The 17,339-nt window shown below is 46.6% G+C and overlaps 1 protein-coding gene across 1 annotated transcript in view; it reads left to right on the forward strand.

Moving 5' to 3' along the window:
- Positions 1–17,339, forward strand: part of LOC124550846 (alpha-(1,6)-fucosyltransferase) — a 315,823-nt gene that overhangs the window by 33,238 nt on the left and 265,246 nt on the right. The window lies entirely within an intron of this gene.

Below are 17,339 nucleotides of genomic sequence, written 5' to 3' on the forward strand. Positions count from 1 at the left end.
GCTGCCGAACTGGTACTTGTTCTTCTAGTTCTGTGGACTGAATGAATCATAGTTGCACAAAACATCTTGGCCGTGCGCTTCTAAGCGCTTCACTCTGGAACCGCGTGACCGCTACGGTCGCAGGTTCGAATCCTGCCTCGGGCATGGATGTGTGTGATGTCGTTAGGTTAGTTAGGTTTAATTAGTTGTAAGTTCTAGGCGACTGATGACCTCAGGTGTTAAGTCGCATAGTGCTCAGAGCCATTCATTTTGAACCACAAAACATCTATTCACAGAATAAATGTAAGTCTGTCACTGGTTTGAAAGTGTTTGTTAAAACTATCACGTTGCGAAATGTGAAAACGTTAACAATGACATTAATATTGGGAATTTGAGAGAATTGAGGTCAACTGCATAAGCATATCTTTGACACTAATGCAACTAATCGTTCAATTGTTCAAATTACTGATTGATTTCAGATACAAGGAAGGAAAAGTAGAACTTTCGGCTCCGTAGAGCACATGAAAAACGATAGAAAGTGGGCATCTTGCCCTGCGTCACCCGGACTAGATTTCGATTTCAAACCGTGACACGTAGGGGATAGATCGGTGTGTGTGTGTGTGTGTGTGTGTGTGTGTGTGTGTGTGTGTGTGTGTGTGTGTTGTGTGTTCTAAGGTAACTGCAGACACTGACACTCGCTGTGGCTAGAACTCTCCCCGCATATTTATTTATTCATTTATGTATTTGTCTATTCACTTGCCGCGCGGGATTAGGCGGGGTGTCTGGGGCGTTGCAGTCATGGACTGTGCGGCCGGTGCCGGCGGAGGTTCGAGTCCTCCCTCGGGCATGGGTGTGTGTGTGTTTGTCCTTGGCATAATTTAGGTTAAGTAGTGTGTAAGCTTAGGGACTGATGATCTTAGCAGTTAAGTCCCATAAGATTTCACACACATTTGAACATTTTTTTCTATTCACTTACTCTGTAGTGTAGTCTTTTACCTAGTGATCTAAAGTATACCGTATTTTCTGTGTCCAGTTACATTGTACATTCACTTAAAGTTACATAAGAACGACGCTGCACTTTAAAGATAAAATATTACTGGTCGTATTACTGTCACTACTTTAATGCTGCCACCATCAGCATTGTCAACACCACAGCTACTGCTACCACCACCACCACCTGTGTGTGCCTCCGCCATTGCTATTTGCACCAGTCACCGAGGTGCCTGTCACCACAAAACTGCCTGGATAACAGCTTGTGCCTGAGGTCCTCCGCAGAGTGGCTGAGTGCGTGGGCTGCCGACCCGCACCGTCCCCTCACGGGGCGCGCCGTGGGCGAGCCCGATTCCCTCGTCTGCCAGCAGTCGGGCGTCAGATGGCCGCGTGTGGCCGCTCTCTGGGACTCCGGCACGCTGCAGAGCCGCGCCGCCGTGGCGCTAATAAGAGGGCAGCGTGGTGTGCCCCACCCCACGTGCCGCTTCGGCTGTCTGCCTGCCTCGACTTGTACTTCCGTGCTGGGTCGGTTACCTCCAGACTACACCCTGCGCAGCCCTTTCGCTTCCCCCTCCTCACCTGAGTCGCCACAGGTACCTGGCTTTTGAACGGCAGCTCTTCGCACACTAGGTCACATCTCTCGAGTGGTTCAGGTGTCGTAATACCGGCCTCTGTTTGAGGCTCGGGACGATGCGTTGTAGATTAGTCTTCCTTCTGCGGTGTCGTCGCAGCGTATCGGCAAGATTGGGTGATCTCGGTTCCTTACTTTTTCTGATTCGTGGTCTTATATCCCCGTGAGAAGATTCTTAACTTCGTGGCAGTCGTTGCTGCTCAACCAGTACTTTGCTGCCTTCTCGTAAGTCAGTTGGACATGTTACGAGCATTTCCCGAAGTTCCTTCGCAGATACGGTGGCAAGAGCTGGAGACGGCCTGTGCAGTAGCCACGGTTGTACTCTTTCTCTGTTCCATCGCCGTCTCACCGGCACCGGCACACCCAGTGGTCGCAGTACACAGACTCCTGCGAGGCTGAGCGAAATGCGATCCGCAAACTGCGTCGTGCAAAACAAACAGACCTTTGACGCGCCCCCTCGGGCACCGACGCTTTGCAGAAGCGCCTTAAGCCCACAGCTCTGACGGCCACCTATTTCTGTGCGTCTTCGCTGTACGCTGCGTAGGCTTTCTACACTACTGGCCATTAAAATTGCTACACCACGAAGATGGCGTGCCACAGACGCGAAATTTAACCGACAGGAAGAAGATGCTGTGATATGCAAATCATTAGCTTTTCAGAGCATTCACACAAGGTTGGCGCTGGTGGCGACACCTACAACGTGCTGACCTGAGGAACGTTTCCAAGCGATTTCTCATATACAAACAGCAGTTGACCGCCGTTGCATGATGAAACGTTGTTGTGATGCCTCGTGTAAGGAGGAGAAATGCGTACCATCACGTTTCCGTCTTTGATAAAGGTGGGATTGTAGCGTATCGCGATTGCGGTTTATCGTATCGCGACACTGCTGCTCGCGTTGGTCGAGATCCAATGACTGCTAGCAGAATATGGAATCGGAGGGTTCAGGAGGGTAATACGGAACGCCGGGCTGGATCCCAACGGCCTCGTATCACCAGCAGTCGAAATGATAGGCATCTTATCCGCATGGCTGTAACGGATCGTGCAGCCACGTCTCGATCCCTGAGTCAGCAGATGGGGACGTTTCCAAGACAACAACTATCTGCACGAACAGTTCGACGACGTTTCCAGCAGCGTGGCCTATCAGCTCGGAGACCCTCGACGCTGCATCACAGACAGGAGCGCCTGCGATGGTGTACTCAACGACGAAACTGGGTGCACGAATGGCAAAACGTCATTTTTTCGGATGAATCCAGGTTTTGTTTACAGCATCATGATGGTCGCATCCGTGTTTGGCGACATCGCGGTGAACACACATTGGAAGCGTGTATTCGTCATCGCCATACTGGCGTATCACCCGGCGTGATGGTATGGGGTGCCATTGGTTACACGTCTCGGTCACCTCTTGTTCGCATTGACGGCACTTTGAACAGTGGATGTTATATTTCACATGTGGTACGATCCGTGGCTCTGTCCTTCATTCGATCCCTGCGAAACCCTACATTTCAGCAGGATAATGCACGACCGCATGTTGCAGGTCCTGTACGGGCCTTTCTGGATACAGCAAATATTCGACTGCTGCCCTGGCCAGCACATTCTCCAGATCTCTCACTAACTGAAAACGTCTGGTCAATGGTGGCCGAGCAACTGGTTCGTCACAATACGCCAGTCACTACTCTTGATGAACTGTGGTATCGTGTTGAAGCTGCATGGGCAGCTGTACCTGTACACGCCATCCAAGCTCTGTTTGACTCAATGCCCAGGCGTATCAAGGCCGTTATTACGGCCAGGGGGGGTTGTTCTGGGTACTGATTTCTCAGGATCTATGCACCCAAATTGCGTGAAAATGTAATCACATGTCAGTTCTAGTATAATATATTTGTCCAATGAATACGCGTTTGTCATCTGCATTTCTTCTTGGTGTAGCAATTATAATGGCCAGTAGTGTAGTTGTGAGGCCGCCACTGGGCTAGGTTGGATCGCGCGTGCCGAGACGAGTTCCTTTTTTCAGCAAGTACGGAACGTCACACGAGCACTCAGACTGATGACGCGTGACCAGTATTTGTGTTCATAGTCCGAGATATACTTACATCTTAACGACGGTGAACCCAGGAGGGGGAAGCGGGCAGCGATACTGCCCCCTCATTCCTCACCCAGCTTCGATCGCGGACACACGTTACAGTTTGAAGAGGGCCACAGTTGGTGCTGACCAGCAGCGAGTGTACACAGAAGAGCCGTTCATCGCGGAACCTCTGCAAGTGTTCCGCCGTCGACCGAGAAACTAACCTCAACCATCGCCGCCGCCGCCGCCTGCTCCTCTTCCTTTCCCCGCGCTCAGTTTCTGCCTACACCCTCGGATCTCGAACGTGACAGCTCCAGGCAACGGGGCGAGTTCCAAATCGTCCGCTCCATTCTTGTGCACGGTATTTCGGTGGGCGACCCAGCCGTCTTCGTCGGGTGCTGCGAAGTGCTGTTCACTGTACTCGGTGTCTGGCGCCCGAACAGTCTCTTTGGACTCCAGGTACCGACTACAAGTAACAGCACGCGGGGAAGACGGCTGGGTCACTCGTCGAAATAGTGTGCGGAACCGTGGAGCTAACAAGCTGACTGATCGCCCGGTAGCACACCATTGATGAGTTAAGCGAAGAAAACTTAAGCACGAGCTCGTGCGAGTAATAGAGCCCATATTTTTCGATGCTTCTTCCTCAATTTATTGCAATGGTGACATGCTCCAGTCACTGCGTAATCGGATCCGAAATTCGGAACTTGTATCAGTTGCAGTAAGATATTCAAGTACTTGTATTAGCGAGGTACACATGTCACATTCGATTCACGTCGCTTTGATACCCGCTGTTACACAACATCCTCAGCGGTAGCAACTATCAGTCCAGCACAGACTGTAGGGACTGTCCGGGAGAGCCCTCAGAAGCCGTCCACCGTGCTCTGGTGGGCGGCACACGTGCCGCCGCTGCACGGCGCCGTCACCTCGCAGTCTGCAGTTAATGGCAGGCGATGCGTGTGTCTGCTGATCCTCCTCTGCGAAATCACATCCTACAGCTCTTGTTCTGCGATTAGTTACGTAACTGTACGTAGCGTGGCGACATATCTTCGCTAATTACGATTGTGTCTGCTGTACGAGAGGAGTTTTCTTTTCACTTTTCATATCCGACAGAATGGCGAGACAGCACAGGGACGTAGAATGAGGAAAGCGTTGACGCCATAACTTGTGTTTAAACTATTGTTTCGCCAAATGAGCCGTGAACATTCGGGCAGTAAATCATTTCGGCGGAAACACATTTGCGTTTTGCTGACCGCACGTGTCTTCATGAGTAAGGCAAAAAAAAGTTGCTGTAGACGTCATTCGGCAGCCGGACACCGCAGGCTTTGTCTGCCGTGTCTCTCACGGCCGCTACAAGCCCAGCGTCCCATTAGCCGGCCGGCACACGAGAGAGCCGCCCACACTTATGACCCGCCGACCCCGGCCCCTGAGCTCCCACCCACATCTGCACTCTGGCCGGCTGCTTCCGTGCGTGCCGCAAATCGGCGGAGTTTCGCGGTCCATCCGCGAATCCAGGGCTGTGGGCCAGAGACACGTCGCGACGGGCTTCACCAGTTGTGGCCAGCTCTCGTCTCGTCGAAAGTACTGTGTACTGTGCGTCCTTCATAGGCGTTATTGTATTCTAGTACATTTTTGAGCTTTGAAACATACTTATATCGTGGAGATGAAGTAAGTACGGACGATAGTAGCGAGAACGCAGTGGCAATTTTGTACAATAGGGACTCACATTTGGCTCGAAATTAAAGTAGCACAATAGGGGCGAAGAAGTGGATTGCGGAAACACAACATTCCAGCCGTACGGCTGTGATTCACAATAGTGGGCAGAGAATCGTGAAAGATCGACATTGTAGGAAGGGGGCGTTGTCGATCCTTCTTTAAGTACAGTAACTGGTAACAGCTGTAAAACAATGGACGTAACACAGTTACGGGTAATATAATATATAATAATGAAGCTACTACAAGCATCTTGTAGCGTTGTTTTGTACAGTTACTCGCCCTCCCCCTCTTCCCCCCCCCCCCCCCCTTTTCCTTCCTTTTTCGGTTCTTTCGGAGAGTTGCACCTCTCTCTGCTATTTTCTGAAACTTGATTTGAAATTTTGTAGCTTTTTATTACATGTGGGTCTGTAGCTGGGATACCGTTTAGAAATATTTCAACCACCTGTTCGTGCGACCATCCTTTCTTTTTCTTTCTTTTTACATTCTTGTTCGTGTTACGGTCGGTGGTCAGTTCCCACAAAGACGATGATTTGCGGTGTAACTGTAAGTTCTTCGAGGTTGCTATTGGTCCAGTCTATGTGACCACATTTTAAGCAAGTGACAGTTGCTGTCACGTGAATGGCACAGGGAAAGTAGCGGATTTCATCACCGCGGCGCAGGGCAGGAATGAGCTGGTGTGTGTGTGTGTGTGTGTGTGTGTGTGTGTGTGTGTGTGTGGCGAGAGGTGGGGCTGGTTCCCCAGACCCCTGGCCGAAGCAGCGCAGTGCAGTCAGCGGCCACGAGAGGCAGTGGCCGCACTCGAAAGTCAGCGATCGCTCTGGTGCGAATATTAAAGTGCCGTTATGAAAAGCTTAGTGTCTCCGAAGATGATGTCTCTAGTAGTTAGGAAGAGAATGCACGTCTGAAGGACATTTCCATCGAACTATACCGACACTGTCAAATACACACACCGCCGGCCGGAGTGGCCGCTACAGTCTGGAACCGAGCGACCGCTACGGTCGCAGGTTCGAATCCTGCCTCGAGCATAGATGTGTGTGATGTCCGTAGGTCAGTTAGGTTTAATTAGTTGTAAGTTCTAGGCGACTGATGACCTCAGAAGTTAAGTCACATAGTGCTCAGAGCCAAATACACACACCGTACCAACTTTATTTAGTGCCAGAGGAAGGCAAACTGAGGAGAAAAACATTGCAGGAATCGCAAGAACGGTGTACGAACAGTAGGGGACGTAGACAGAATGACACACGGAGGTTCCGATCGATCCGCGAGCCGTGCGCCGACAGCCGAGGTGGTGGAGGCGACCGCGGAGTCTGGGTTCGACTCCCGGTCTGGTACAAATTTCCGTGTCTGTAGTAGACTGTACAACTCGTGTAAAGTGCTATTCGAGATTTGCGAATACATTTCGTAAATAAATGGCCACGTTTTGTTATAGCTACCTGAAGTAACTATAACAGGCCTGGCAAATACTTCCCGCGCTGTTGCTCGTGTGTCGCTCACGGCGTGCCGGGGTCAGCCGTGTAGGGAGGCCGTGCGTGTGCGCGTGACCGCCTCAGCCCCCGCTGCCACACACACACACACACACGCGAGTACTCGCCGGTCTCTCACAGTACGCCACGCTCTGCACTCTCCAGAATCTCCTACAGCCGCAGCGTAGCCAGGCCGTACTTGTTGCGAAATGTTCCGATAAAATGAGCACAGGGCGCGTGGGGTGCTCTGTGATTTAGATAAGCGAGTGCGCATTCGGTGGTAGACAGATGTCACCGAGCCGAGCCCCAGGTCCTAACACGACACTCGTCCCTGCTGCGCCTTTGTCCCCCTGCAGCCAGTTAACAGCGGGACGGGCAGTTTGGCATAAAATCGCAACCACGGAACCATTCGTCATTCTTCTCGTCGGCAACTCATTCCCTGTGATCACCAGTTTGAGGACAGTTACGAGGTGCATTCAAGTTCTAAGGCCTCCGATTTTTTTTCTAATTAACTACTCACCCGAAATCGATGAAACTGGCGTTACTTCTCGACGTAATCGCCCTGCAGACGTACACATTTTTCACAACGCTGACGCCATGATTCCATGGTAGCGGCGAAGGCTTCTTTAGGAGTCTGTTTTGACCACTGGAAAATCGCTGATGCAATAGCATCACGGCTGGTGAATGTGCGGCCACGGAGAGTGTCTTTCATTGTTGGAAAAAGCCAAAAGTCACTAGGAGCCAGGTCAGGTGAGTAGGGAGCATGAGGAATCACTTCAAAGTTGTTATCACGAAGAAACTGTTGCGTAACGTTAGCTCGATGTGCGGGTGCGTTGTCTCGGTGAAACAGCACACGCGCAGCCCTTCCCGGACGTTTTTGTTGCAGTGCAGGAAGGAATTTGTTCTTCAAAACATTTTCGCAGGATGCACCTGTTACCGTAGTGCCCTTTGGAACGCAATGGGTAAGGATTACGCCTTCGCTGTCCCAGAACATGGACACCATCATTTTCTCAGCACTGGCGGTTACCCGAAATTTTTTTGGTGGCGGTGAATCTGTGTGCTTCCATTGAGCTGTCTGGCGCTTTGTTTCTGGATTGAAAAATGGCATCCACGTCTCATCCATTGTCACAACCGACGAAAAGAAAGTCCTATTCATGCTGTCGTTGCGCGTCAACATTGCTTGGCAACATGCCACATGGACAGCCGTGTGGTCGTCCGTCAGCATTCGTGGCACCCACCTGGATGACACTTTTCGCATTTTCAGGTCGTCATGCAGGATTGTGTGCACAGAACCCACAGAAATGCCTACTCTGGAGGCGATCTGTTCAACAGTCATTCGGCGATCCCCCAAAACAATTCTCTCCACTTTCTCGATCATGTCGTCAGACCGGCTTGTGCGAGCCCGAGGTTGTTTCGGTTTGTTGTCACACGATGTTCTGCCTTCATTAAACTGTCGCACCCACGAACGCACTTTTGACACATCCATAACTCCATCACCACATGTCTCCTTCAACTGTCGATGAATTTCAATTGGTTTCACACCACGCAAATTTAGAAAACGAATGACTGCACGCTGTTCAAGTAAGGAAAACATCGCAATTTTAAGTATTTAAAACAGTTGTCATTCTCGCCGCTGGCAGTAAAATTCCATCTGCCATACGGTGCTGCCATCTCTGGGACGTATTGACAATGAATGCGGCCTCAGTTTAAAACAATGCGCATGTTTCTATCTCTTTCCAGTCCGGAGAAAAAAAATCGGAGGCCTTATAACTTGAATGCACTTCGTAAAAGATGGTACTCGGTCACTCGACTGTAACTGTCTGCTTCTACCAGCTCGTCGCTTCCATTTCCAGGAATGACGCGTTGGGCTCCCAGCTGTGATACGTCTGCCGTCGAGTCTCATACGCTCGTGGACTGCCGCCTCGTCGGCTGTAGAGGTAGCCCAGTCATCCAGACACTGGCTGCGGTCGCCCGGGGTACCGTCCTGATCAGCCAGGCACACCTGCCGTTGCCGTTGCCGTTAACTGCCTCGCCGGCGTCACTTCCCTGTTCCTGTCACAGCTGCGCACAATCGCATCTTCCTCCTTCGAATCACCGATCACACTAACCTTTTCCTTCAACATGTAAAGTTTTTACATGCGACATTCTGCTTTTCTACTGCCGTCTGACGTTTGTTGAAATCACGTTTCTGCATTTGGGAATAGATGAGAAGCTGCTATGTGAGGCAACTGTTGATGAAATCCTTCATTTGTGTCACGCTCTTACTCATTTTACAATTACTACGAGTATTCAAAATACACCGTGTTCAAACGTTGTGAAATACCTCGAAGAAAATGGTCTATTGACATATACTCAGCACGGACGCGGAAGATGTCGTTCTTGTTAAACACCCCATAGTTCCCTTTTTTTTCTTCTTTCCAGGAAGTAACGACTGCTATCGACAGGAAATGTCATTCATTTCGTGCTTGTAGATATCCAGAAGGCTGTTGACACCGTTCCTCCCAAGAGACTTATAATTAAATTGGGTACCTATCGCTTCACTTGTGTGACTGAATTCGGAATTTTCTGTCAGAAAGGTCACAGTTTGAAATGACTGACGGAAAGTTATCGAGTATAACAGAAGTAAAACCTGGCGTTCCCCAAGGAAGTTTTGTAGACCCGCCCTGCGCTGCTCCTTCTCTATATAAACCACATAGGAGACAGTCTGGCTAGCCCCCCTACATTGTTTACAGATGATGCCGTCATTTGCGATGTAATAAAGTCATCAGAAGGCCAAAACTAATTGAAAAAATCATTTTCACAAGATATCTGTATAGTGAGAAAAGTGGCAATTGAACGTAAATAATGAAAGTGTGAAGTGATCCATATGAGTGCTAAAGGAATCCTCAAAATTGCTCTTTCACCATAAATCACACAACCTGAAGGCTGTGAATTCTAGGGATTACGATTATGAATAACTTGAATTCGTACGATTACATAGATATGTTGTGGGGAAAGTGAAACAAAGACACAATGTTATCAGCAGAATACTTATAAGAGGCAACAAATCTGCTAAAGTAGTGGTTCCCAAACTGGTGGTGGTTTGTTTTAACCTCTCAGAAAAGAAAAAAGGGTCCACTTGTGTTTGGGTCACGAAACTAAATTATTTTTAAAAGATCTATGTTTCGTAAGAGTGTAATATAGATTAAATAGGTCATTAATAATTACATAGCCTTCTTTCAAATAGTGGTATTAATACCTGGCACGATCAAGTGGGAGGTAGTAGCTGGTCAAATGAATGTGTAAACAGTATTGGGACAAAGTGGGCTCTGCCCCACTTTCCATTGTTACCAGATGTATCCAAGATGGCGGCGTTGACGTCATCCAAGATGGCGGCGTGTAGACTTGGCAACAGCACATGACATCATCCAAGATGGCGGCTATGAAGTCATCCAAGATGGCGAATTTTAGCGGGAGGTTTGAATTTTGGTGGGAAGGAGGTCAATTGGGCTTCTTCCACTAACCTAACCTGCCTTCCCTCCCCACTCCCAAAAAAAATGGCGGTAAGTTCAAATTCCAACAGGATAATGCATCACACCACAGTTAGCTCTTCTAACATAAAAAAATAGCAGGAAGATATGTCAATTGGGCTACCTCCACAAATCTAAGTCACCCGACTGCCACCTCTTCCTAGGGATTGGTGAGAAAAGGACTCAGCCTGCACTGGGCTGGTGGAGAGAGGAAGGAGTGTACTTTATTTATATTTGAACAATTTATTTAGGGATGGACTATATTTATTACACTGATACAAAACACACGCTCTGGCATCCTTAGGGTCACGTCACACAGTCTGCAGACCTGCAAACTACTCGTAAATAACGCAACAGACACACTTGCTAATGTAGACTGTTTATGTAATGCATTCCAGAGTCTACACTCATGCAAACTACTACACCGAAATAACTTCAGTACAGACCTGCAAACTGCTCCTAAATAATGCAACACAACGATGTGTAGACATGCTCAGTAATCGTTAACTGTCCAAATAGCACATAGCACAGCCTACAGAACCGCTTGCAAAATAATGCAACAAATATGCGCAGGCACCGCCCGCCGCTCCTGTGCATTAGACCGCAGATGCTCCCAGAAGTCGGGATGCACCGACAGCCCTGCGAAGCGATGCGGCCGTCAGCTGTCAAACCACACAGAGGTGCCCCTTCGGGTCCCGCACACGTGAGGTGGCGGCATCCCTTTCATACTCAACACCTGAGAAATTCCTCTCAAAATACGTGTTCACCTAGGCACCTTTGATGACCCTACCGGATGTGAGCAAAGATCTTTATACAAAGTGCAGACACTTCAAGATGCGTGTTCACCACTGCTGGCATGATCGCTCCCTCTACCTGCAGTCTTTATGGAAAGGTGATGTTGAACAGTCAAACAAGGCACTGCTAGAGTGCAGAGTGATCCCTTAGCAGCAGCCAGCCGCGGCCCAAGTTGAGGACATGGCGCAGAAGACGAGCCAGCCCGATGTGATCGCCTGGTCAGCAGCGGCGACTGACTGACTCAACGGCGAGAGGGGACGTGGCGGTGTAATCGCGCACCCTTAAGCTTCCTTTAGGATTCTCCAGTTAAAACTGGGTCTCGCAACCTTCCCTACAGCCAAATTTCTGTCAGAGGATTTTTTTCCAGTTTAAATCGCTTCGGAGAGAAACTCCTACTTACTGGAAGGTTCTCACAGATTCTTGTCATTAGTCACCATAAACACAGCCAACACGATATGGCACGTCTTAAGCGCATTAAGTTATTTTTTATAGACTTTTAGGATGTCGTATTTTACGGACATAAGTTTAGATGAAGAAAGCTGGTAACCCAGGGTTATTAAATTTCTCTTTTGGGTCATGTTGGAATACATGTATTCATACTCAAATTTAAAATAGCAAAGTGCGTTTATACACGTACCACACCTGTAAACCTGAAAATGATTTATGATATTTCGCAAGTTAAAACTGTGCATGTGAGCGACATTGGATCCTAGATCCCTGTCTTCTGTGAGAAGTGTACTGTAAATAAGGAGATTTAGTATCTACGTTGGTCAAGTTTCGCACTGAAAATGTAGAAAGTCAGGGTCTCCACTGTTAGTCAATAGCATAATTGTTTCCGACACTAATTGTGATTGCCTATGGCCTTCGCTGACACTTCTGAGAACATTCGAGATATATATATAGTGTGTGGCATAACGCTGCGATTGTGATTGGAGGTCTTTTCTGCCCCCTCTCTCTCCCGTCCCTGGCGTAAGGCATGTAGCAGATACACGTTTCTCTTAGTGATGTAGGGATTTTACTCAACAACTTTACTGTTTATAATTGACACTGTTTCGATGGACAAAGACTGCTGAAGGGTAATACTTGATAATTTTCGACCTTTCGTTTCTTTTTCTTCTTCTTCTTCTTTGTTTTTTTCACCCAATGAAAACGTATTTTGTATCTCTTGCCGTTAGTCCGCTATGTTCACTTTAAGCACTGTCTCGTACGTCTATTCGATGAAGCTCACAGGACAACGATTATATGTCGTGCTGATTAAGGGTATAGTAATTATTTTTCCTATTATTTTTGTTAACTGTGTAGATCGACCACTTCGATGGAATGTTGGTCTGTAGTTGCCCATAATATTTCCCTTTCCTAAGTATTGACCCACGATAGTCGAATTTCCATTCATCTGCTTTACGGTACAGTCTTTACGTATCATGGGGTACCACGTTTAACCACGTCCGTGTATATAGCTGGGTGAGTGCGTTACTTCGGACTCATAAGGAAAGCAAGGCGCAACACTGCTAATTGGCTCGTACTATTAAATCTAATCTTCGGCCAATTGCTAATTTGCTAAATTGAACTACAGGTTTAAGACTATTTGTTTTGATCTATCTGTACACTGGAAGGTCCGGTTTGCAATAATTATCCGGTCAAGACAGTGATAAGGCTTACGTGTATGCTTGGAAATTGTTCTGACATCGCCAGGCCGTCCTCTGCTGATAGTCCGAAGCGTTGTTGGTGGTGTCGGAGTGTAACGTTGGCGGAATAATTACTCGTCAGTGGGTTTGTCCGTAAGGGGCCCCTGACAGGTTGAAATCTTCAGATTTTCAGTTCTTGTGTTTTACATTGATCTTAATCAACGGAATTTCCCCAATTCAGTGACATACAATACATACATATTATTGCCTTATTTCTAGTTTATTCATTCATTTAAAGAAAACACTGTGCGGGGCATGGCTCTATACATTTCAACAGTTCTCAGACTGAAATTTGTTTTTTTTTTCAAAGTGGTTCAATGGCTCTAAGCACTAACGAACTTATCTGAGGTCATCAGTCCCTTAGACTTACAACTACTTAAAACTTAACTAACCTAAGGACATGACACACATCCATGCTCGAGTCAGGATTCGAACCTGCGACCGTAGCAGCAGTGCGGTTCCGGACTGAAGCGCTTGAACCGCTCGGCCACAGCGGCCGGCTTTGTTTTTTGAGTCAGCCGCGTCCGAGTGTATTATTTAGAAGATGAGGATTCAAAAGCTTTCATACCAGTTGAAGAAGAGCAGCCATACGGAGAAAATTTAACTGGCGCACACAGGTCATTTACAAAGTGACGACTGAAAACTACATACAAGGGGAAAGAAATAGGAAGAAAGCAGAGCATTAGATCGTAAGAATAGACTCCGGAATGTACTGTAGATAAATTAGAGATTATTATGCCATGGCTGTCAGGCCAAATGTTGGTGGGGTAGAAGATACGAGAAATTTTGATGTGAGAAAAGCCGTATAGGCGGCTTTGTCCTCTCTCTCTCTCTCTCTCTCTCTATATATATATATATATATATATATATATATATATATATCTCTTCAAGAGAGGATAAATCCATTCATGGTCCATGCCGTCCAGGAAGTGATTCATGGTGCAAATACATTAGAACACAGCAGAATGGTGAGGTATTTATTCACAAACCAGCTGTACCTTTTGCTGTAGTGTTGGTCTTGAAAGAAACTTTCAAAGATTTATCAGATGTAAGACTACTGAAGAAATGCCTTTATGGCCGCACCCAGAATTCTGATCGAGTCCAACAACAGCGCAGACTGGGCCAGAGTTCCCACGGCAGTCATTGTGTCAATTAGTACACTACATTTTGGTGTCTTTGATGCAGAGGCAATGTTCACTAAAGAAAGTGTTGCCAAGTGTGAAATCCTGAAAGACTACTGCAAACTGTTGGTTGTTCGACAGTGAAATAAATGTTAAATTTAGATAGAAAAAGAGTAACAGCATCAGAGGCAGCTATTACAGACCTTAAAACCGAGGCAAGAGGGCGCAGACAAACTGTAGGATTGAAACTGCGAGGTAAGATGAAAGAGCCTGCAGACAAACCATCATATGGAGCCGGGACGCATTGACGTCTCTTTTCCGGAAGTTGTATTTTGTAAGAATAAATTGTAATTTTTCTTACCTCGTAGTAGCTAAAATTTGTTCAAAATTGTAGGGAGTGTTGTTCATATTTTAAGACAGGTGTTCTTATTTTGTAAATATCGAAGTTACAGACATATATACATAGAAAACTATAGGCAATTTTTTTGTTTTTATGTCCACTTTTTACATGGATAATAGTTGTCTTACAACTAGTCAGCACTTCTAGAAATCTTTCTGTTAAAGTGGTTAAAATGTGTAACCTACAAGACATATTCTTTTCAAAATTTTACTCCCAATAGTTGCTGAGAATGGGTACCTTTTGCATGAATAAATTTTACAGTGTTGAAGATGGGGATTTTTCCAACCTGTCCGGAGCCCCTTAAGATTGACACCGCCGGCGCGCTTTTGTAGTAGCGTAGCGTTTAGTTAACACTTCCGCGTTGGAGCTGGTTTCCATCTATGAGAGCGCCCAACGTCGCCGTTGCCAAACTGCCAGAACACACGGTCGGAGCACTTGAGCACTTCCAATTCCTTGTCCGGCATTCTTTCTTGATTTGTGTGGCTACTATGTCGTGGGTCTGCGATTTATAGTCACGTATACAGTTTCCATAATCACAGAGATAGACTTACATTAAATAAGCTTTGTATGGCATTCAGTGAAGCTGACTTTTTTGAGTCTCCAATTCATCGCTCAACTGGGTCACCAAAGACGTAAGTGTAACTAACTTAACATTGTCATGTGGCATAGCGCAATCGTTAGCGTAATAGTCTGCTGTGTTGGAGATCGTAGGTTCGAACCGCATCAACTGTTGAGGAATTTTTTATTTCTAAATCTGACCAAAAGATTTATTATTTTTATTCAGTTAATTGGTTTAAATGCATTTCTTTATTTTTATTTTGTGCTGCGTTATTTTTCATCATTTGCATTTTTATTTGCTTTTTTTTTCTTCGTATCATTCTTTTTCGTTTGGAATCTGCCTGTGTTGCCTATTATCTGCAACAAAGTGCCAGACGGGACTGCTGATCTGTCGATAAAGCAGCGGTTCGTGTAGCCAGTGCAGGGATAGTTTGTGATAACGAAAGTGAGCGACAAATTACGGTTTGCTTTTAGCGCAGAAACTTATTTTTTTTTCTTTCTTGCGTTTGCTCTTAAAGGTTAGCTTTAATCACCGTGAACAAAGTGACAGTGATTTTGGTTCCCCCACAGATTGTTGACCGTCGTTTTCTGGACACGAGTTTAAATTCATGGCTACAGAACGCGTCGTCTGCCGCAGTTCAGCCATTGGTCACTTTAGATCAGCAGTCGACAGAGCTTGTCGCATTTGCGACGTACCTCGCGGCGGCCGCTTCCGGCACTGCTCCACATTACACACTGACGGCATTCGTGAAGTACGCGGCGCGTTCGAGTGTCGCCAATAACCGAGCGGTAGCCGGCAGCCGATGTGGCAACACTACAAGCAGCGAGCGACACGTCAGCTGTCATGTAATTTTAATCGGCCTATAGTGGATAACAGACAAATTTCTTAGCGAAAAAGAGTTGTTGGAAACACATTGTACAAAAATTCGTATAAGGCACACCGGCCATTTGACCATCCTTTTTCTCTGCGGATGCACAAACAGTGCCCAAACTCTTACAGGAATCGGCGGTAAAGCCGCGAATAGTGAGTATGATGGGCACGGACACTATAAATATAGTGCGGGACAATAAGTTGCTAATGTGGGTCTCAAGGGAGGCGTGCCAGAGATAAGTCAGTGCAGTCGCACTACCCTCTGTGTCCTCGGTGGCTCTCAGCGTCTGCCATGTAAGCAGGAGATCGTGGGTTCGAGTCCCGGTTGGGGCACACATTTTCAGCTGTCCCTGCTGACTTATATCAACGCCTGTATGCAGCTAAAGGTATTCATTTCATTGTAGAAATTCGTTTAATTTAAAGTGTATTCAGTGATTTAATTCTACTTTTAAGCATTTAATCTGCGTTGCATTGCGTGACGGGTGTGGTGTTACTGCAAGGTAGTCAGACAGTGTGTGGTGTGAGGAGATGGCGGTATTCCAGACATGGCCTACACGTGAATAAGAGAAGAAACGCAGATGGGCTGAGCTTCTTGTAGAAAATGTACGAGGGGGCCGTCACCGTGCGAAGCAAAAACCCCTGTGGCTGCTGCTGTTAGGCAGGGCAGAAGCAGAATTCAGGCACCCTGTTATGAAGGAGGTTAATAATAACAACAGAAGAACCCCATAAAATGCTTAGGAACGCAGCAGGACTCCCAACAACTATCAGTCAATATCAGGCCAAATAATCGGCTGCCTAAGGGACAGAAGTGGACCAGCGCGTTATGACGTGATCAGTTTCTTGTTTAAATCAGGCAGTTTTTCTGAAATTGTAATCATTTGTTTGTTTGTACGCGTACATGTCTTAAGATTTCCGTCGCTTCATTCTTTATCTTCTTTTTTAAATTAATTATTCTCTCAAAAGCTCATTTCAGTTTAACGGTGTTTCCAACAGAGTACTAAAGACTTGTTCCCATACGATAATTCCTTTTCTGAAATATGTTGTGGATCATTAATCAGTGCATGTTGCCGGAGAGATTCAAATATGCTCTTTTCAAATCCCTGTATAAGAAAAGCTATAGGAGATGTGTTGGCAACTACCGACCTGCTTCACTTCTGACATTTTCCAAAAATTTTGAAAATGTGGGTATATTCTAGAAGTAATAACCTCAGTAAGTCACAAGTTTGATTTCATAAGAGTTGATCAACTGAGAATGCCATTTATACATTCACTCCACAAATTTTACAAACAGTAAATAGCAAAATTTTGTCGTCTGTGTAAGGTATTTGACTGTGTAACAATTTTCTACTAGATAAGCTGAGGTTTGTGGAACTGATGGTATAGTCAAACCGAGGATATCATACCAAACTAAAAGAACGAAAAAGTTATACTTCATAATACAGAGAATGTAAACAGGGAAGATGTTTCTGACTGGGAGAAATCGTACGTGGGATTCCACAAGGATTAATCTTGGGTCCAATATTGTTCCTCATATGTGAGCGGCCTTCCGCCTAGTATACAGTAAG

Source organism: Schistocerca americana, chromosome 9, assembly GCF_021461395.2.
Source record: "Schistocerca americana isolate TAMUIC-IGC-003095 chromosome 9, iqSchAmer2.1, whole genome shotgun sequence".
NCBI lineage: Eukaryota > Metazoa > Arthropoda > Insecta > Orthoptera > Acrididae > Schistocerca > Schistocerca americana.